General features: G+C 37.6%; 1 long non-coding RNA gene across 2 annotated transcripts; it reads left to right on the top strand.

The window, feature by feature from the left end:
* The first annotated feature begins 585 nt into the window (after positions 1–585).
* On the top strand, positions 586–16,894 carry LOC144436476 (uncharacterized). 2 transcript variants are annotated; one of them, XR_013480961.1, is made up of 5 exons: positions 586–783; positions 2,619–2,725; positions 3,020–3,145; positions 3,461–3,547; positions 16,671–16,894. It is a non-coding gene; the product is annotated as an uncharacterized LOC144436476 (long non-coding RNA). The 2 variants fall into 2 exon arrangements; XR_013480962.1 differs by having other exon boundaries at positions 3,020–3,141.
* The last annotated feature ends 5,761 nt before the right edge of the window (positions 16,895–22,655 follow it).

Consider the following 22,655-nt stretch of genomic DNA (forward strand, 5'->3'; position numbering starts at 1 on the left):
AAAATACATATACAAAGGATGCTCTATGACCACTTCACTGCAAAGTGGCTTGAGCTGAGAAGCAGGTCTCCATATATATTTTGTTCACTGTCTTAACAATGCGCAATGCGTATGTGCACCATGGTTAGCAGCAGATGTATGGGTGTGTAAAAACAGAAATGTTGTTCGAATTGGGACTGGAACTTCATCATATTACGATTCATTGCCAGGTTAATGGATTTCAAAGTTGGGGAAAACATCGGATAACTTGGCAGAGATATGCGGGATGGTATTTCTGTATAGAATTTGTTAAAGGTATATTATCTGCAACGGGGACTATTTTTTTACTATTTTTATTCTTTTTTTCAATATGATTTTACTTTTACACATGGCATAGCATGTAGAATGACCTCGTGTTCAAAGCCAAACAACCTTCCATAAATATATAAAATGATTATTAAAGAATATTAACTACGTTGCTTTTAAAATTGTAAACATTCAAATGCCGCGCAAGAATACATCGACCTTTAAACGACCTATGACGTCAGTGCGATATCAAAGTAGACTGCGCATGCTCTATTTCTCCACGAGTTATCGTTATGTTGTTGTCAGAGGAGAGTTGAAATGTGTTGATGACTGGACGTGACATGGCTTTGCGATGCCACGGCGCGGCTAAAGCTAACTGGAAAGAAACGTGCTCGGATTCGGGAAAACGAGGGGAAAATTAATATTCGAGGGGAGAAACATCGTTGGAAGGAAACAGTCGAGATCGCAAGGACGGTAGCAAAATCCCCTGATCGGCAGGTAAGTTTTCACAGAGTTAGAATGATCACAACTGTATGTTGTTGTTTTGACTGAAAATTTGCTGTAGCGTTAGTTTCGATTTTTGAGTGTTTTCATCATTTTTTCATACAAGAACTAAGAAATATTGAAAAGTATCTTTAAGTCATTCAAAACAGTCAAAATAGCGATGTATCACGAAATGTTGAAACGGGTAACCGTACCTACAGACTAAGTAAGACCATGGCGGTCAGTTGTGAATAAGATGCCTCATTTGACATGTCGCGTTGCTAAAATTTGTAGCGTGCTCTCGCTGTCTCTTTCAAAATGTTAGTATGCACAGAGTTACTTTATCATTTTGACAGCATTGAGGTAGTTTGAGACATCTTTTGGGTCATGAAGGGGTCCCGTAATTATATTCAAGTTTGAAAATGTCAGATTTTGGGGGGCAGGCACATAGGCATTTGTTTCCCAAGTTATGTCTCAATATTTCTATCAGAATACAATAAAATGTCGGGAGTATCGTAATATTGACGTTTTTAGCCATCTATATATGAAAGGGGTAAATCACACTTGTTTCTGTGATCGCGCAGGTTCACTCGCTGCGAAAGAAGACACAAGGTATGAAAGGCAGCCACCATTACCGTACATAAATGATAAACATGAACTTTCAACCGGCCGTTGTAGTGGGCAAACATTTCGAACATTTTACCTTCCGTCCCTTCCTAGTTCCCAAATTTAATAATCTTCCGATAAATCGTGTCGTTGATACAATCGGACCATGACTTCCAAAGATATAGACCGATTTCTGACGCCATGTAGGGGAATTGGAGCAGAGAATTTTTTTCTTTCGCGGTGAGTGGACCTACGCGATCACAGAAACAAGTGTAATTTTACCCCTTTCATATATAGTTGGCTAAATATGTCAATATCAATGATACATGTATTATCGACATTTTATTGTATTCTGATAGAAATATTCTGAGACATAACTCGGGAAACAAATGCCTGTGGGCAGGCAATGACATAATAACTGAACTTTGTATGCAGATCGGCTCCACACGCTGGGTTTGTTTGTGCTGGTGTAGTTTTCCAGAGGTCTGAACGATAGAAAGTTTTTTTTTTTTAAATCAAGGCGGAAAATAAAAACCCAGTGTTACAATTATTGCAATTAATTTTGAGTGAAAACCCCGGAAATATAAAAAAGCTTTGGAAAAGTAATAGAAATAAGAAGTTGAACACAAAATAAAACAAATGCACTCTATTTCCATTTCAAATTGATTCATAATTATCAAGTTTGCCTATACTATAGCTCATGGATCTATTCTTTCTACATATGGTTGAAAAATTATCTACAGAATATTTTCTTCAATCAATCAATCAATCAATCAATCAATCAATCAATCAGTTCTATATTACACATATTTGACAACTGGTCTAAACATCCAATACATACATGATGTAACATGACATTAAATTCACTTTTGTATGCTCAGAATTTTCATCTGAATCTATTCGGGTAAGAGCCTCCTTTTAATAAATTACAGTGTACAGTCTAATGTATAAGGGTGCTCGACATAAGACAGTACTAAAAACTGGTGAGGGGCTACATGGTACTTGCAGCCCCTCACTTGTTTTCAGTACTGGTAAGGACAATACACAACAAACTCATTATTGCTCTATAAAATATGACACTATCAAGCCAACAGTAAAGTCAATTATACTTTGTGTTTAGACATCACAGGACAGCATGTGATGGATGCAAGTGGATTTCCCTAATTTTGGTATTGTATTTTAAAATAACATGTTATGTACATTTGTATACTAAGAATGTCCACCATTTGTTTGTTTCAAAATAGGAGCTGCTGGTATATGTCTTCCATCAACTGTAACTCAGCAAGAAATTGTTTCAAGTAAAGTAAGGGAAATTGAATGTATCTGAGATTTCAATGGAATCCAAATTCAGGTAATGCATCTGGAAAATTAGTATCTGTATGATTTCTACTGTCCTTGGATGTGAAAAGAGGGAAAATATAAATTGATATTTTTAAAAAAAAAATTCACTGCATTCACAGTAATGATGACTAGTAGTTGTGTGTCGACACGTCATGTGTGTGTGTGTGTGTGTGTGCGTGTCTGTGTGTAATTATGGTGTACAATGTCACATGTAATCGTATGTAATGAGGTATATTACTGTTTCTACCACACCAGATATTAATATCCATATATAATGTGTTATCAATTCTTGTGTACATTTTAGTGTCTGAGAGGTAAGAGTACTACATCAACAACTGTCTTGGGAGTTGAAGGAATCACAACTGGTGATGATGGAGGTGAAAGAGCTGGAGAGGGTGGTGGCGGTGGTGATCAAAAAGAATGACAGTAGGTAATATTATAAATACATTTTGCTTTGAAGTTTAATGGTTTTCTTTTCACATATGCAACTAATAATTTCTTTACCGTACTCCACTTTCAAACATAAAAGTAAATCCTTACAGCTTCTAAATACAGACTGGGATAAAATTGTTCATTGAATTATTTGTACATATGTTCAATACCTTTCTTAGTATTGACCTCAGACACAAACTGGTGTTAAAGATGTCCAATTTTCCATAGTAAGTATTGAATTGTGTGGTAAAGGACATTACCATTGATGCAATATTTCATTGAATTTTATTGATCTTGCTTTCACTTTGACCAGGAAAAGTGGAAAGGGAGACATATTGGTAGCCCTAATTGCCACGACAGGGAAAGTCATGCGAATAAGAAGGGTGAACTGAAATAGCATGTAAGTAAAATAACACAAATCTACATACAAATTCTTGTTTACTGTCATGTTTTTGAATACGTACAAGTTATAGAAATAGTTCATAATTGTACAACATAAAGTATATATGTTTGCATGCATGTATGTTGTCATATTTGTGTGTATACATTCATGTCTGGTGTCCAAGTCAGTGTATGTTATACGTATAATATGTGAGTATGTCTGCATATATATGTTTAGTGTATGTTCATATGTATGCCGTATGCTATGTGTATATATAAGTGTATGTATGTATGTATGTATGTACGCATGTATGCATGCAGAGACATACAGAAAGACATACAGATACATGATTCCATTTACATCCATATTTATGTATACATGTATGCCCATGTGTCTGTAGCATACCAGCATGTATACATAACTGTACATACACATACAGTTTGTACACATGTATGCATAATGTTTACACATACATACTCAATGATATGTACGTACGTACGTACGTACGTACGTACATACGTAGTACATACATACATACATACATGACAAACACATGTACATGTTGTTATGTATGTATCATGTGTAGGCACTATGTATATATCGTATGTATGGATGTATGTGTGGTATCACTGTTTGTATGGGCATATATGGTGTAAAGTCAATATGTATAATATAATACAAGTTTGTACACGTGTGTACAAACATACTATATAAACAGGGTTCCCATCTCATTTCACCTTTGTTCAAAACAAAATTACCATAGACTCTACAGGGAAACAAAGCCATTTATACCACTTTCTTTTACCAAGGTTCCCCAATATTAGCATAAACACTGCATGATAAAGACAAAGACGTTCATAATTTGATCATTCCATACACATGCATATTTATATATACATGTGTTGGGTGTCGTAGAGTTGAACGGTATAAGTATGGATAGTTCAGACGTTACACTCTAGCACTCACACTCTCAAACTCTCGTACGGGATCGTTCAGGTCCAAGTCGGGAATTAGTCACGACTGAGAAGATATTTCGGCTTGCCAGAATCACCTAACCGAGAGCTCGTCTCTCTCCTCTCCTCTCCTCTGGATGTTTTATTCTCATCTTAAGTATACTTCGAATACAATGGAATTTACACAACGACTATATAAATAGCAAGTCACACCCTAAGATCATGCCATCATAAAAGTTATTATATACTTTTCTCTAACCAATCATGTGAATTTCAGTTACATCATGTTTGCCCAGCTTCGTCATCGCCAGTCTATTTCTGACCTATGGCCTACAATGCCGAAAAGTAGAATTTATTCCCATAATTCCGAAATACGATATTTTGGATCGTAACACCACCCCCCGTTTTCCTAAAGGAGCGACCCGCGACTTGAGAACTGGAGAAACATGACGAGTGGCATAGCCAAAACTTTCTTGTAAATTTGTTTTTGTGTTTTTCTTTTTATAACAACTAAGTAACACCGTTGCATAGATACAATATGTAATCGGTAATCAGGTAAAATCGTCTCAAGGAATGTTAAATACAGAGTATATAAATATATATGAGATAAATGTATGTATACATAGAATAAATTACAATGTAAACCAATTATGAAATCAAATAAGCGATTAAAATAGCATAGTAACCTTGATATATATCTTGAATAAACATGAAAGTAAACATAGCACTTGAAGTAGTATAATATAAATATTGATTATGGAATACAGTAATTGATAGTAATTGACAGTAGTGATCAGTCCTGTAAATATATGAAAAAAATATCAAGAGAATAAAATGTCACGAACAAAAAAATCCGAAAAGACGACAGCATAAGTCGTAAAACATGATAAAACTCCAAATGTTCGTCTCAAAACATGCATTCAATACCCGTAAAATAAAAGTAAATACACAATCAAATGAAAATAATTGTAAATCATATATGCAACGGATTGTTCTACAAAAGTACAGTAAGTTATAGCATTCCTGCAATTAGAATGCAAGTCAAGTCCGTAGTCAAAATCGTAGTCAATATTCAAAATGAAATCCAAAATTCAATGTCAGCGAAGCAAGACCTAAAATAATGACCATGAGGGAGTATCGTCTTCAGGGGAGGCCGCAACACTAGCAACACTAGCAGGGCGAATAAGGGGGCGTGTCTGAATGAACATCGGCTACCACCACGCTGCTACTTGTATTCATAGCAAGCAAACTATCTTCGCAGAGCGGCTCTATAATAATTTCGCGCATATCTAAACAATCGCTATCAGCCTGTGTACCAAAGTCAGTTTGACACGCCTTAGAATTAGTCAAGAACAAAAGTTTTGCGTCTATAGTTACTTTAACTGGACAAAAACATTTCTTCCAAAATCTAAAACATTTAAAGCTACACTTATAACACAATACGACAATAAGTCCCAGTCCAACTACCGCAATAGCATTAAGTAGGATATCGCTGGTTCCGCCGCTAACAACAGTGCCGGCTTCTGTCGTCAACACGGAGCCAACTGAATCCCACGGTATATTTTGTGCACGTATAGGACTGGCACTCAGAATCGCAAGAGTTATAGAAAGCTGTCTAACCCTAAAAAATAAGTATATCACAGCTGAAATGGTTATAACGTTGAAGATGACACCTACATATCCTGGTATATCGAACCAATCAAACCAAGAATCACCCTTAACTAAGGTACTATCCACATAATTACTAAATTCATCCATGGGAGTTAAGTACATATCGGAATGGTTTCTCAATACCTGTGAAACCCTATTCAATTCCAATTTTAATCTATTATCCCTGAACAAAGACTTATTCCAACTTTCTGTGAACAACTTAACTTGAGGTAGTTGCATAGTTAGAGTGTCATTGAAAGTATAGTCAAACAGTGACGTGTCAAATTCCTTGTTATACAACGTAGATAAAACAGGAACATTCAAAATATGTTCATAAGTAATCGTCTTATTAGGCTGGCAATTAGCATCTAATGACTCAAAATAATAATAAGTGGACATTAAAACGCATCCACAAGGAATATGCAATATGCAAAACTTACATTTAGCCACCTGTTGAATCCCTTTGTCACATGAAAGAAACCAACGTACAGTATCCCCCTGAATAAGAACCCGGGAATTTTGTAACATTAGAGCTTGGGTCGAAACAAACATAAATCCCTTAAACAAACCATAAAAAACGAAAGATTTTGAAGCCGCTAAGCTATTAAGTAGGTCGTTGTTTACCTGTAATTACAACCGGATTATCGCGTAAAGATGTAATCGCTTCATCGTTCAAATAAGATTCCGGTATCCATGAATTGTCTGAACTTTGATACCCCTCCCATTTCACTAAATACTCCAAAATACCGTTTTTGTGCCGTCCGCGTAAAATCTTATCAATGCGATAATATGTATCGTCCCCTGCAGGTTCGTTTTCTCCTGCTAAACTATCACTGTCATAATCAATAGGTACTCGTGAAGACGGCTTATTTCGCCTACGTCGATATCTATATCGATTATCGTTCGAGTGCCGAATCGAAGCGCTTACAGAAGCCGACTCGCTACTTTGACTTTCTGCGCTCACAGAAGACGAGTCGCTATTTCGACTTTCTGTGCTCTCGGATTCTGTTGATGGTGACGTGGGCGCCTGCGAACGGCGAGGGGGAACGAAACCACCCGAATTTTGTGGTGATTCCGTGTCCGTGTCTGTGTCTGTGTCACCGAGATCGACATCCGGGGTACTACCTTCTAAGGACGTAGATCGGAGCGAACCCTTCTTTAGTCTGTTATGGTGTACTAATTTAGGATATAACTTTCCTGAATGAACGTAACGCAATCGATAATTGAGTGGCGGTATGAAATCAGCAATTCGATATGGACCCCTATAATATTTGTGAAACTTTCTAGCTCTCCCTGGTTTCACTGCTGGGTTATATAAATAAACTATATCCCCTATTGTGAATTCGTGTTGTACAGCTCTCTTGTCATAGTGCTCTTTCATTTTTTCCTGTGCGACTTTAATGTTGTCCATTGCCATCTTTATTGCAATATTTCGTTTTGATGCTAATTCCTTCAGATGAAAATTGATACTTGCCGATTTGCTAACCGCGGGAAGCAAAGTAACGTCTAGCGGTAGGCGTGGCTCCATTCCAAACAGAACCGAAAATGGCGAAACACCTGTAGAATGATGTGGCGCTACCTAGCTATACGCGAACAAAACTGCCGCTAAGTATGAGTCCCAGTCATCTCCCCGGTCGGCAACAAACATGGAAAGCATTCCAAGTAACGTCGAATTAAACTTTTCGACGATACCCTGGGTTTGAGGCCTATATGCCGTTCCAAAACGCTTTGAAACATCAAAAAAACGACAAAATTCGCGCATTATTTGCGAATTGAAACAGGGCCCCTGGTCTGATAAGATGACATTCGGAAAACCGTAATTCGTGAATATGTGCTCGAATAAGATGTTAGCAACTGTAATTGCCGTCATATTCTTAGTAGGAAACGCCCATGCAAATTTCGATAAGTATTCCGTAATAACAAGAACATAGCTATTCCCTGATTTAGTAACATGAAAAGGCCCACAGAAATCAATAGCTATCCTATCAAATAATCCTGTAACCGGAATCGGCAATAAAGGAGCGCGTATTCTATGCCCCGGCTTACGCATTTGGCAATGTACACAACTATTAACGTATTTATGAACGTCTTTAATAAGTGTATCCCAAAAGTAACGTTGTCTGATGACACCCAGCGTTTTTAGAACGCCTAGATGTCCACCTGTAACATCATCATGCAATCTCCGCAAAATCAAAAGTCGTAAATCCTTAGGTACAACAAGCTGGCGCCGTATGTCTTTATCAGATTTATTGCTATTAGGCGTCCAGAAATGATACAGAACTCTGTCAATAATCACGTAATTGGCACTTATGCTTGCTATGCGTTTAGCATGTCTATCATCAGTCGGTAAGTCACCCGATTCAAGAAAGTCAATCAGCGGTCTTAGATGATTGTCGTTTCTTTGCCTATCAGCTATTACACCTGTTCTTCTGTTATCATTCATGTCATTAATACCTATTAGTTCGTCATCGGAATCTAAAGTCAAACAAGTCATGTCGTCAACGCTATTTTCATTGCTAATAGTAAACAAGGTTGGTATGTCAGCTACAGGGTCATTGTCAACACTTTGCGTATTAACATCGTCACCTTTATTACTACTGGATTCCTGCACTATCTTATCAGTAGAAGGTACCTGGACACCTTGTGTATTTGAGGCCGCTGGAGCCGTTTCAACAGAAGTTACATCAGAATTATGAATTCCGTCATCATAAACCCTACGTGATAATGAATCTGCATGGGGAATTTTGCAGCCCGATCTGTGCACGATGTCAAAATCGAAACCCTGAATTCTGAGTACCCATCGCGCTAAACGCCCCGAAGGTTCCGTAGTCTTAATCAAATAGGGAAGGTTAGCATGATCTGTAATAACCGTAAAATGAACAGAATGCAAATATTGCTCACACTGCGAAAGAGCGTGAATCAAAGCTAGAAATTCCCTTTCCGTAACTGTATAATTCTGTTGTGGTTTCGACAGCGACCTGCCACCATAGCATATAGGTTTTTCCACACCCTCCTGAATTTGAGCTAACACATAACCTACACTAAAACTACTCGCGTCCGTATATAGAATAAATTCCTCATTAAACCGTGGATGCGCTAGTACAGGAGGTGAGATTAACGCCGTCTTTAGTGTATCAAATGCTATTTCACAATCACGTGACCAAACAAAGTCGACGCCTTTCCTTAACAGACCATGCAATGGATGCGCAATCTTAGCAAAATCCTTAATAAACTTTCTATAGAAATTAGCCAAACCCAGAAATGACTTTAATTCTGTAACCGATTTTGGTGTGGGGAAATTCTTGACAGCTTCCAATTTAGAAGGATCTGCCATGACCCCGTGTTCGTTGACCCGGTGACCTAGAAATTTGACCTCGCGCCTACCAAAAACGCACTTCCGTGGTCCTAACTTTAAATTGGCTGCGCGTAAACGTGTAAGAACTTCATCAATATGAATTAAATGATCTTCAAATGTTGCTGAGAATGCTAAAATATCGTCCATGTAGGCGCAGCATGAGTCGTTTAGCAAATTTATTAGAACGAACTGTATTGTGTTTTGAAAACTTGCCGAACTATTCATCATTCCCATAGGTAACACCTTGAAAGCAAACTTACCGTAATGAGAGACAAAGGAAGTCTTATGTACATCGTCAGGATGTATAGCTATTTGCCAAAATCCCGAACTAAGGTCTAGGGTCGAAAAATACTTTGGACATTTACTCCCAATGATATCTAAAGTATCTTTTATCCCAGGAAGAGGGAAAGCAATGGGTTCTGTAATAGAATTTATCATCCTATAATCTATAACCATACGAAATTCACCATTTGGTTTACGTACTAATAGTGGGTTTTCACCTAAGCGTAGACGAACGATATATGCAGACGGCAAACTATTGATATGCAAATACGAACGTAAGCATGAATAGATGCCACGTATAAATCGACTAAAACCTCATTAATCTATTGACAATATTTAACGTCTTCAGCTCGAGTGGGTGAAAGAGAATGTTTCCTTTGTCAAGTAACTTGCATTTCATTATCACAAGCTTACAGATTTGTCAATACATTTCTTGTACACCTGTTTGATGAATTAAAAGAACATGGCGATTGGTTGATGGGCTTGGAATTGCAAGCTTGAGACGAGAACGTATTGATTTTGCATGATTTGAACCATCTGTTCACTTTCCTTCTGATTCTTTTTAAATATAGAATTCATGTAATATGTTAGAATTAGTTATCAAAGTAATTCGAACACGTGCTCCAGGGAATTGTCGTGAAAAAATGGCCGGGTGCGGACGTGTTATCCGGGTTCCTGTGACACGTACCGAACGTCCGATTTTGGAAGCTATGGGTCAGTATGCTAACAATTATCAATTGGTAGCAGATCATGTCCGTGCAAATTTACGCATTCTTTCTCGAGATGTGCAGGACATTTACATTATTCGTTCTGCTACTGTAGTAAGACGTAGAATAAGGGATGTTGTCCAACGTCATCAGAAAAGTAATTGTTCGCACAAATAGGAAACGACCAGAATTTATGACAGGGTGGACTCGGAATATTGTGATCATGTTGAACACGTTATGATTATTGATACCTTGATAGCCAGTTATAAAGGAAGTATAGTGAGTTTCGTAATGGTGTTGGTCGGCAATAACACAACAACCCGATAGTCGAATACATACGTCATGACTACAATATTTGTTAAAGTTTCACAGATTTTTGCAACACTTTTGGAGTAGAGATCGGTTATTTGTCCCCGGCTTCTTCGCCTCATCGGCTTCGTGCATTCACAAAACAAGTTACTTGATTGTGCAGACAGGAAAAACATAGAAACAAAAATGTGATATCCTTATGCAAATAAAATGCAACGTATAAATCGACGAAACTCATTTTCTTTTGACGATATTTAACGTCGACGAAAGTGGACGTATGCAAATTTTAGAACGAAAACACATTTTGGAACGAAAGTCGACGAAAACCTATTGTTATACAAATACAGAGCGACGTATAAATCGACATGGCCAACGAAAAGCTCATTAATCTATTGACAATATTTAACGTGGACGAAAGTGGACGTATGCAAATTTTAGAACGAAAACACATTTTGGAACGAAAGTCGACGAAAACCTATTGTTATGCAAAACAGAGCGACGTATAAATCACATGGCCAACGAAAAGCTCATTAATCTATTGACAATATTTAACGTGGACGAAAGTGGACGTATGCAAATTTTAGAACGAAAACACATTTTAGAACGAAAGTCGACGAAAACTTATTGTTATGCAAATACAGAGCGACGTATAAATCACATGGCCAACGAAAAGCTCATTAATCTATTGACAATATTTAACGTGGACGAAAGTGGACGTATGCAAATTTTAGAACGAAAACACATTTTAGAACGAAAGTCGACGAAAACTTATTGTTATGCAAATACAGAGCGACGTATAAATCGACATGGCCAACGAAAAGCTCATTAATCTATTGACAATATTTAACGTGGACGAAAGTGGACGTATGCAAATTTTAGAACGAAAACACATTTTAGAACGAAAGTCGACGAAAACTTATTGTTATGCAAATACAGTGCAACAAATAAATCGAAATGACCAACGAAAAGGTCAACGAAAGTGGACGTACGGAAATTATCATGGCAAAGAGCAAGTACAAATAACGGTAAAGGAAGGTTGCGTAACTGTGCTGCTCGACAACCTAGAGAGGGGGGGGGGGGTGATTCCAAGCTTGTCGAATTCTTTATAACTTTGTTATATTAAAGGCTTACTACTTATCCTCTCCAGTTTAACCTGCGGCAAAAAATAAAGGTTATCGTAAAAATATCCTGTCCAATCCGCTGACACAAAACATCAATACTAGTAGTACTCTCGTTTAAAACAGTTTTTAAAGGCTTCCTTTGAAAGTAGTCAGGGTAGATAACTGATAGATGCAAGTCTAAATGAGCAAATATTTCAACATTTTAAGTTAAGGGGTAGTAATTTCTAATTATTAAAACAGTACAATTACAGAAGTTAGAGAAGTCTCCAGCGTATATAGTAAAATACAGATAATTTGGAAAATTAAGTTAGAAACGAATGCGACGTTTTGACCAGAACCATGATTTCATTTTTAGAATATGGGTCAAAATGTCGCATTTGTTTCAAAATTAGCTTTTCAAAATAGCTGTATTGTACTGTCCTATTGATTCTCGGAAGAATTAACAATACGTTTTCTATTCTAATTATTGTTTTTTGCTTGGCTATTTCATAATTGTAAATGCACCGGTGTGTATTGGGCAGTTCTACCAATATATAGCTCTTGTCTTATACAAGCCAAATAGAAATAATTTTCGGTAAATTTCACCCAAGACATTTCAACTCTTTTGTTTTGATACACTGCATAGTTTCTTTTCCGTTAAAGGTGGTTGAACTGGTTGAAATTGACACTTCAATATTTCAACGGACATCTCATAACATTAATTTGCATACCAACTTGTAAAACGTCAGCTAATGATGTCACAATGATATCAGGTTGAGAGTTTTCTAAAATTATGATAATACCGTAGTCATTGACTGAGAAGTTTATTCACCTGTGTTTTAGACTGGGGCAAACATTTTGTAATTATATGTTATCGCAAAGCATGCGTTCTTACGAGAAAGTTGTGAGAAGACACGCTTGGCCAAAATTATCAAACACGCTGGATATTCAGCTCACGGCCACGAATGACCAAAATCTCATCAAAATATGCCCGCACATGAGAGGAATTGGAATGTGGAAATTGTCACCAGTGAAAATTTACTCAGCTGTTCAAGTTGTTCCAGTGTGCCCCTGGCTAAATTAGTGCTTCTAAAGGTGAACATCAACTAAGTAATTCATTGACAATAGTTGGTGTCTTCGACGAAAGTCGACTTATGGAAATTAACATGACAAAGAGTAAGTACAAATAATGGCACGATATGGTTGCGTAACTGTGCTGCTCGACTACGTTATGGGGAGATCACCAGAGCTTGTTGAATTCCAAGTACATGTATAACTATGTTTTACTACTTTTAATCTCGCGATTCACCTCTGACAAATAAAGATTGCCACAAAAATGTCTTGTCAATTTCATGGAATTAAAACAGAACATAAGTAGCACCATTACCGTTCTCCTGTTTCACTTTGAAAGCAACCAGGCAAGACAAGCTACGAACGCATGCCTAATTCCTTGAATATTTCGACCTTTTATTTTTCATTGTTCGTACTTTCTAATTATTAGTTCAGTAAAATATTAGATCTTAAAGAGAAGTCTCTAAACGCCCTTCCCAATCAACACATTTTTACTCTTTGTCTAGATACAGTGCAAAGTTTGTCTTACGTTAAGAATGATTTAACCTGATACTTCAATATTTCAATGGACATCTCATTATAATTTGCATGCCAGCGTCTTACAACGTTAGCCAATGACGCTACAATGTTCTCCTCAAGTTGAGAGAACACTTGTTTCTAAAACCGCCGGCTGCTGCTGCAGTGTCTGAGCAATACCACAATTTTTGATTGGTGGAATCTAAAGATTTGCATATAGAATTACAGATGGTTTCAATGACGTTAAATATTGACAAAAGACTAATGAGTCTGTATTGTTGTTTAGGTCGTGTTCGTTCAGGTTAACGTCCGCATTTGCATATGAATATCTCATTAACGAGGAGATCGTAGTTTACCGTCGGTATAAGTGCTTAGGTGAAAACCCACTAGTAAAACCGGAGAACTGTAAGGAGAAGCAGAGGGAACTACCAAACCCTGGTCTAACAACTTATCAATTTGTCGTTTAATTTCCTCACGCTTATCTGGAGAAGCTTTATATGGAGGGCGAGATACGGTCTTACTACCTGGTTTTAAATTGATTCTATGCTTAATTATATCACAATATCCCAAGGTGTTAGTGTCATCAACGAACGCATCCTTATTTTTCCATAATACCTGTTGTAACTGCAATACCTGATCTGAGGTTAAAGTAGAATCTTCAAAATCAAATGCCTTTAAAAACTCTTGTTTACTTAACCTATTAGGACGTACAACTGGCCCGTTGCGACTAACATTAGTATCAAAAGTATGGATATCAGTACCATCTGGCAAAATTCTGAAATTACCTAAACGGGTACCCCTCCTCAATTTTACAGGCGTATCCTTACAATTCACTAGTCTAACCGGAACGCGCCCATTCTGCACAGCACCTAAAACTCTCGCAGTAGCAATACCAATGTGAGCAAGCGACATTATGTTTGTAGTATGACCTACTATACCGTTAGGGTAATTCCCACGAACACGCGCCGATATAACACACTCTGAACGAGCAGGTATAGAATATGTCTTAGACGCGCGTATAAGGGACGAAGGACGTAAAGTAACTTTGCTAGATACTCCGTTGCGAGATTTCTCATCTGACTGCTTATACAATTTTCGTCTCGCAACGTTTACCCGTTTTTTGGAAAAGCATATCGTGCACCATTTCTATCACAAAATCTGGCCACATGGCCTATCTCCCCGCAATTGTAACACCCACGATCAGGATTTGCATAACAATTAGGACTTGAATGCCCTGGCTTATTACAAAATTTACAAATCTGCTTAGCCGTATTAACTTGTCGACCGCCATAACGTGGAGTTACTACTGGCGGTCTATTTACGTTAGAATAATTATAGCTCTGGCCTACCCGTGACCGTGGTCCAGCGTTTGCGTAGGGTTCTTGTCGTATTTGAACAGGCGTTGCTGGTACAGGGAGGGGCGTCACCGCCGCTGCTGATAGCTTCTCATGTAGAACTTCGTTCTGTTTTAGCAAAGAGTCGAAGGCTTGTTGTAAAACCTCTGTAGACGTGTCGGAAGTACGACCAGTTTCCAGTGCTTTGACATCATCGTCGAACCGTTCTACCACTTCTGCTGTTCGGGCGAAAGCCACGGCCTCCTGGAAATTGACCGGATCTCTGTTGATTACCGTACTACGTATAGACGGTATTAACCCCTGTAAAAATAAACTAAAAAGCTCGTTATCATTTCTGTTATAACGATAGCACATATCCCTTAAACGTGAGGCATATTTTTCGATTGTTTCTTTGTCCATTTGCTTAATTGTTCTTAGCTCTTGATCTATACGCCACTGTGGTGCTCTGTTCTGGAATCGTCCGATGAAAGCTGCACGCATGTTCTCCCAGTTGTTCGCCAGGTCGTCAGGCAAGGACGTGTACCATCTCTCTGCTTCACCAGACATAAGCAGACTAAAAATATTCAGACGTTGAATATTGTCAAACTGCTTAAGGACGACATATGCATCAAATTTACGCAACCATCTGGTTGGTATTTCATCTTCCTTCCCATAAAATTGAGGTGGTATGATATCGTTACCCACCGTCAAATTCTGCATTCTGTTGACAATGCGTTGTAGCTCTTGGTGAGCCAGCCGTGCGTCTTGCCGCTGGCCTTGGTTGACCTCTGCTCCATTGTTTTCTGGCTGTGGAGCTTCTTGCTGGATATTCGGGTCTGCTTCTGCCATTACTGTAGGTGGCCGTTGACAAGGATGTAAATGTCGTTTTCTTCTCAGTCTTCTACCAGAACGTAATAACATTAAGTGGACCAGTCGGATTTTCCACCAGTGTTGGGTGTCGTAGAGTTGAACGGTATAAGTATGGATAGTTCAGACGTTACACTCTAGCACTCACACTCTCAAACTCTCGTACGGGATCGTTCAGGTCCAAGTCGGGAATTAGTCACGACTGAGAAGATATTTCGGCTTGCCAGAATCACCTAACCGAGAGCTCGTCTCTCTCCTCTCCTCTCCTCTGGATGTTTTATTCTCATCTTAAGTATACTTCGAATACAATGGAATTTACACAACGACTATATAAATAGCAAGTCACACCCTAAGATCATGCCATCATAAAAGTTATTATATACTTTTCTCTAACCAATCATGTGAATTTCAGTTACATCATGTTTGCCCAGCTTCGTCATCGCCAGTCTATTTCTGACCTATGGCCTACAATGCCGAAAAGTAGAATTTATTCCCATAATTCCGAAATACGATATTTTGGATCGTAACACATGTATTCCTATGCGAGTCTGTGAATTTACCATACAAAAGTTACATGCACATTATACATACACACATGTACATCTTTTGTATGTCTCTATGCATGCATGCCTGTGGTGTGTGTGTGAATGTATGGTGTATGTTGACTGGACAATCAAAATGTATACAGTGTACACACACATGTACACAACCATACACGTAATATATAGATGTTATACCCATTACTTTTGCACCCCTATGTATAATATTTGCACATACATGGCTCGATATATGGATAGATGGTTGCATGGATAGATATATGTGTATACATGGCTAGCTGTGTATGTATATATGTATGTATGTACAAATGTATGTATGGATGGATATATATATGTATAGATATATGATGGGTTGATTTGGGGTGCTATATTGTCTTAGTGATAAGGAATCAGATATCACAACAACAGTAATAATTTCTTTCTTTTTATTGTAACTGTAGCTGTTTGGCAAGACTAGAACAGAAGACGTCTGTATGACTATGACATCTGAAAGATCAGTTTTATCAGGAAAAAAAGCTGGTGGACAGACAAGGAATGTAAAGGGAGATGGAACTGGTAGTAAAAGACCCAAAGTGACTATCAACATCCCCATCACCTAAAGCTTCTATCGTACAAAAGAAAATTCTAGAAGATTGAATATGACCACTAATGAATGGTCTTTCCTTGTATAAAAGTGAAATAAGGAAAGACTTGTGCAAAGATAAAATTTGTTACACAACAAAATCACATACAAGACCAGCACTCAAATGTTGTTTATCATGACACTCTTATCAGTTTGTTTATATATCTTAGAAAAGTAGTACATAGTAAACTGTTTGCTTGTCCATCACAAACTCAAATTTGTAAATCAAAGTTGTCTCATTGAAGAAGGCGCAAAGTCAACTGTATTCAATCAATCTTTGTATCATCGATCAATAACAATCTCGGCAAGCCTTCTCGGTATCCTTTCAGGGTATTGACCAAATGGATCAGGGCTGTTATCCCCAAATGCATACACCCAGCAATTTGGGATGACTCGTCTGTCCCAGATTTTGGACAACTAAGCTGCCAAATGGTAAATTGGCTATATGAAGCAATGTCTTTGTGTGGTACCATCAGTATGTCTCATCTGTGAACTCTTGTCAAGGCAAGCACAATGACATCTGGTGAAAGAACAGAAAAATTAGATTTGTACATTGCCAGTGTTTCATGATTTCATCATAGTCATAAACTCAATGCCCAGTGATGGTTATTCTCAACCTATGTGAGAATGTTTATTTTTATGAAAGGTCAAAGATGATGTGTGCTGAGCTGATGTGATTTTAGAATAATATATGATTCTAGATACTGATATCAACACTATTTTCATGCTAGTATTTAGTGATGCCATAATTTGATTAAAACAAGAGGAATTTATTTATTCCTATAATTGGCATGTGGTGTGACTTGTCCTTTCTGTTCTTACTGTAAACCTCAGCTTGAGAGCTACTTTCAAATATTCTACTCACTCTCTATCTTTATTTGTCAGTCCCAATCTGCAATGCCTATACCACATTCTGTACAATCGAACTAAATCTACCAAGTACTTCTACTTTAACTTTACTACTCCTACATGTATGTGCTATATGTACCTTGGTAGTGACAGCTGGAATGTACAATAAATCATGAATATGACAGATGTACAGATAAAGTCAATAGCAGTGTAGAATAGGTAAGTTACCCTGCATGGCAAAGAAACTGACTTGAGTTACCACTGGACAGTATTTTCCCCATGACACATATGACATTCAATAATATTTGTAGTGTTACACAACTTCAGATTCCACTTTGACACATGTTAAATACAGTGAAATCAGAATCAGACAGTGTCCCACCCCTTTCTTAGTATCATCCTTGTAAAAGTAACATGAAAGTGGAGATTGTTATTTTATAATGGAAACTAAAGGTTATATCAAAAGTCTGTGTGTCTTGGAGAGGCTTAGCATTATACTACAAACATACATATGCAATGTATTTCCACTTTATAAAAATATTTTAGCATATTTTGCAGAAAGGTTTTCAGCAGAATAATCGGTGTAACAATGGAATCACTTTCATTGGTAAATTCTCAACAACTATTAGGGTAATTAATGAAGGTACACATTTGAAATCAATAAATTTAGTAATGGCCTTTACAGGGAGAGATCTGGCACTGGACTATAACATATACATGTACTTGGAGTTAATTAGCCGACAGGGCTTTCCATCACAGTCTTGATTTGGGCGAGAAACAGCATCACCATGAATGTTAGTGTCCTCCTCCCATGGTGAGCATTCTTTTAAAAATGATGACATGCTAGAGGCCATGCTGTTGAGGCTAAAATTTCAAACCATACACATTACTGAAAGCCATAGTATATTATCAATATTGTCTTCAATTCCCATGAAGAGATTTAGGGCATAAACAAACACATTCTCGGGAGTTGCCCAACTCATGATAATTCAAAATAGGTTTTAGAACTTATTATGGTGAAGCCACAAGAAATGTTGGAAATGCACTTGGTAAATGACTCTTGGGGTTAAACTTTAGCTCCCTCCCCATCAGCCGATCTCAATTTTCAAAAAAAAAGCACATTCACCAATTTTATCATGTCCCCATTTTCTAATACGCCCCCCCCCCAAAAAAAAAAAAAAACCAAAAAAAAACCCCAACAACAACAAACAAACAAAAAACAATCTGCTGATACCCCTCAGGAGCAATTGATGCTGGACAGTAAAGATCTGAAGATATGACTAAATGATTGATATAAATAATGAATGACATATTGAATAATTAGTAATCCAACTGCAAAAAATTATATGTATAGTAAATAAGTCTTTACTAGACTGTACACATATTTTTTGAATTCATAACATGTATAAAATATGAAAATTTGACGGAATATGTATTTCTTCTGAAATAATCATGAAAGAAATCTGCAGTGCACATGTTCCAGGCCATTTTGTTTTCTTTTTGGTGTTTTCATTCGAAATATTGTTCACTGAAATTTAGTTCGCGTCCGGGGGATAATACACCAATGGTATTCAGTACTTCTACATTGGTACATCTCGACATGCAGTACACGTTGTTGTGTTCGAGGCATCTACATGTAATATTGTATGCAGTTCATGGACTGCAAATGTGTTTTCACATGGATTAATAAGTATTTCGTTCAGCCCTTATTTCTATCGATCTGTTAGTAATATCTTCACTCTCCGGCGTCAAGTGTTCATAGTTCTGTGAGTAATTGTATCTCACTGTTTGGTCCGACTCAATCTGATTAAAATCTGATGTTAGATAGGCTGGTTTTCCTGTATTTACCTTTATTCCATCGAAAGGCGTTCGTCCAGGAAAATAAAAAACTAACGTAAAAGACGCAATAACGATGGAATAAAGGTAAATACAGGAAAACCAGCCTATCTAACATCAGATTTTAATCAGATTGGGTCCGACTATACCTCAGACCACTAAAAAGACACGATGTGTATCAAACTTCATTGATCGCCTAGCTGCAATAATTGTAGTGTTTGCTGCTATTTTGGGGGGCTTTTTCGTCTGTTTTTGTGCCTTTTTGTGTTCCGGTGTTTATTCGGGTTAAACATTGTAACACGAAAAGGCACACAAACAGATGAAACATCCCTCAAGTCACACCAAACGCTGCAATTATTGCAGCTACGGAACGCCTTGTTACTCACTAACTGCAATCGTCGTGACACCGGCGTTTAGACTCTTACAAAACGCAAAATTAATGTGGTTTATACTTACATCGTATTCCAGAGCATCGCCGTCGCTTATCCATGCCATTGTAATACATATTTCAGCACTAAATCAGTCCCAAAACCACTTGGCTTGGCTATCCCACGCGTTCCGCCCGTATGACCCTTAGCGCTGTGCATGTCATTGTTGACATCTCGTGCTGGCACGCTCGCTCAATATATCGCGTAATGATGACATCACTATCACATGACTTGCCTCTATCGATGTCAACAAGTATGGCGGGCGGTTTGAAAAGAAGTAAACCGGCCGAATGTTTTACAGCTCCCGTATGTCACTTTGGAGTAATATTGACGACCAGTAGACAGGTAAATTTTCTAATTAGATGGATTGGACCATTTACAGTTTAGTTTTAACGTATTTTTCAATGAAAGAAATTACCCCAAAAAATAGTCCCCGTTGCAGATAATATACCTTTAATAAAGTGATAATGGGTAAGAAGTTATCAGGGGGAGGCTGGAAGGGGTGCAAAGCATTAAGGGTAAAAACAACTGTGAAAGCTCATTGCGCAGGGAGCCTCCATTGTGTACACTTCTATCGTGCACGCGCGTTCTGCGTTTAAAACGGTGGCCGGCTCAGTGCTCACCAGCCGTATATTGGGTCATTTTCAACTCGCTCTAACGTTCACAATAATTCATCATATTGGATACTATAAAGCGAGAACTTCGACTGATATTTCTCCCTCCGTGCCAGAAGAACCGATTTTGGAATCATTGATAGGAATACTGGCGATTTCGTGAAGAATACTTGACCCCGCTGAGGTCGTAAATTTCGGCACAGTTTTTCGCCCATTTTGTTGTTTCGCCCAAAATTTAGATTTTTTCATAAAATAGATGGATTCTTCTGTACTTTTAAATGGTTATAGTTAGAACAAGACAAGGTTTGTTCAAGATTTTCGGTAGAAAGTCGGTGATCCAACCCGGAGTCGAATTCAAACACAAAATTGATGAGTATATATCCCTGAAAAGAAAGTGTTATACGATCCTAAAATCTGCAAGTAATTTACTGTACACTTACTGTAATTATTTAACAAAGAGTTTGCAAGATGTAAGCTAAATTATTTCTTTAGCTATCCTCAGGTGGTAGGAAAGGGGTTTACATTAAATTACATTCAGGTATTTTTCTCACACAAGACATATTTATAGAAGTCAACACAGAGACAAATACGAGACAAAATGTAACATGAAGAACTGAAGAAAGTGCAGATTTGGCACAGCAAATCGACTAGCGATAGCGACGAATCTGAAAATAAATAGGAAAATGTCCTCATAAGAGTGAAAAGCACAACATTTTAAGTATATAAGAGGAAATGCTGACAATTAGTGTTAACAATCAATGCACGACACGAAAGTGTCAATAAACACGTCCGGCCAGCAAGTGTAGGATAGCCGTCAATGGTCAAGCGTCTTCGCGTGTTATATGCACGCACAATGGGTCGCCATCTTGAAAACATCAAAACTCAACAAAAAGTAGTGACAATTTATACACATTATAAATTGGGGTATTCGGGGGAATGATGCAGAACCATGAAATTCGTAACGATTTGGTCAAAAAGTTAAACTCCAAAACCACTTGGCAGATTGGCTTGAAAGTTGGTGGGAATGATCTTAAAAGTGTTATTCTGCAGATTTTCTGTAAAAGTTTTGCCCTAGCAACAATGACCACGCCCATAGCAACGACCACATTTTTGTCTTAAAAGATAAACAAAACTACTGTTCAGATTGTCCTGAATTTGAAGAGAATTTTCGTAGAAGTGTTATTCTGCATATTTTCTGTAAAACATTTTGACCCTAACAACAATGACCACGCCCCTGGCAACAACCAAATGACTGTGTTTTTTGTCAAATAACATCATCAGGTAGGATGTGAGTAAACATTCAAAAATGTATGCAAGTCTCTTATAGCAATAGCCAATCGGTCAAGAACAGCTATTATCAGACAATTGAAACTTTAAAAAAAATTATGCAAATGGACGTAGCAACAAGATCACGCCCATAGCAAGAGCCAAATGATCATGCATATCGCAAAGATAACTGTGATTAATAGACAATTGAATAAACATTCAAGAAATGTATGTAAATGTGCCTCGCAATAGGACCATGCCCATATCAACAACCAAGCCATCTGGTATATTGCAAAGATAACGATATGTATTAAAAATAGACACGTAAATAACATTCAAAAACATGTAAATGTGCCTGGCAACTAGACCACACCTATAACAACAGCCAAATAATCACTTATATTGGAAAGATAACAACAATGATTAATAGACAAATGAAGAAACATTCAAAAAATGCATGTAAATATTGAATCAATTATGCAATTGTCCTACAGTGCCATTGCCATTATATGTCATATAATCTTACATCACACACCATCTTCCGCACGGTAGCGTACACGTACAAGACGCCAACAAGTTTTTGCAACACGCATATCAACGCTCATAGCAACAGGAAAGAAAGTAGTTCAAAACTCCAGCGACTAGCCTTATTATCTTGGGATAAATGTGCCAGTTTGTGATACAAAGAATTATTGCCAGGTAGAGTTCGCGATTTCTCCATAGGGACGCGATTATAGGTATATCATATCAGGTATTAATATCTCCACATATAATTTAACCCATATGTACGTGCTATTTCCAAGAAGAAAA

The sequence above is a fragment of the Glandiceps talaboti genome, chromosome 6, assembly GCF_964340395.1.
Source record: "Glandiceps talaboti chromosome 6, keGlaTala1.1, whole genome shotgun sequence".
Lineage (NCBI taxonomy): Eukaryota > Metazoa > Hemichordata > Enteropneusta > Spengelidae > Glandiceps > Glandiceps talaboti.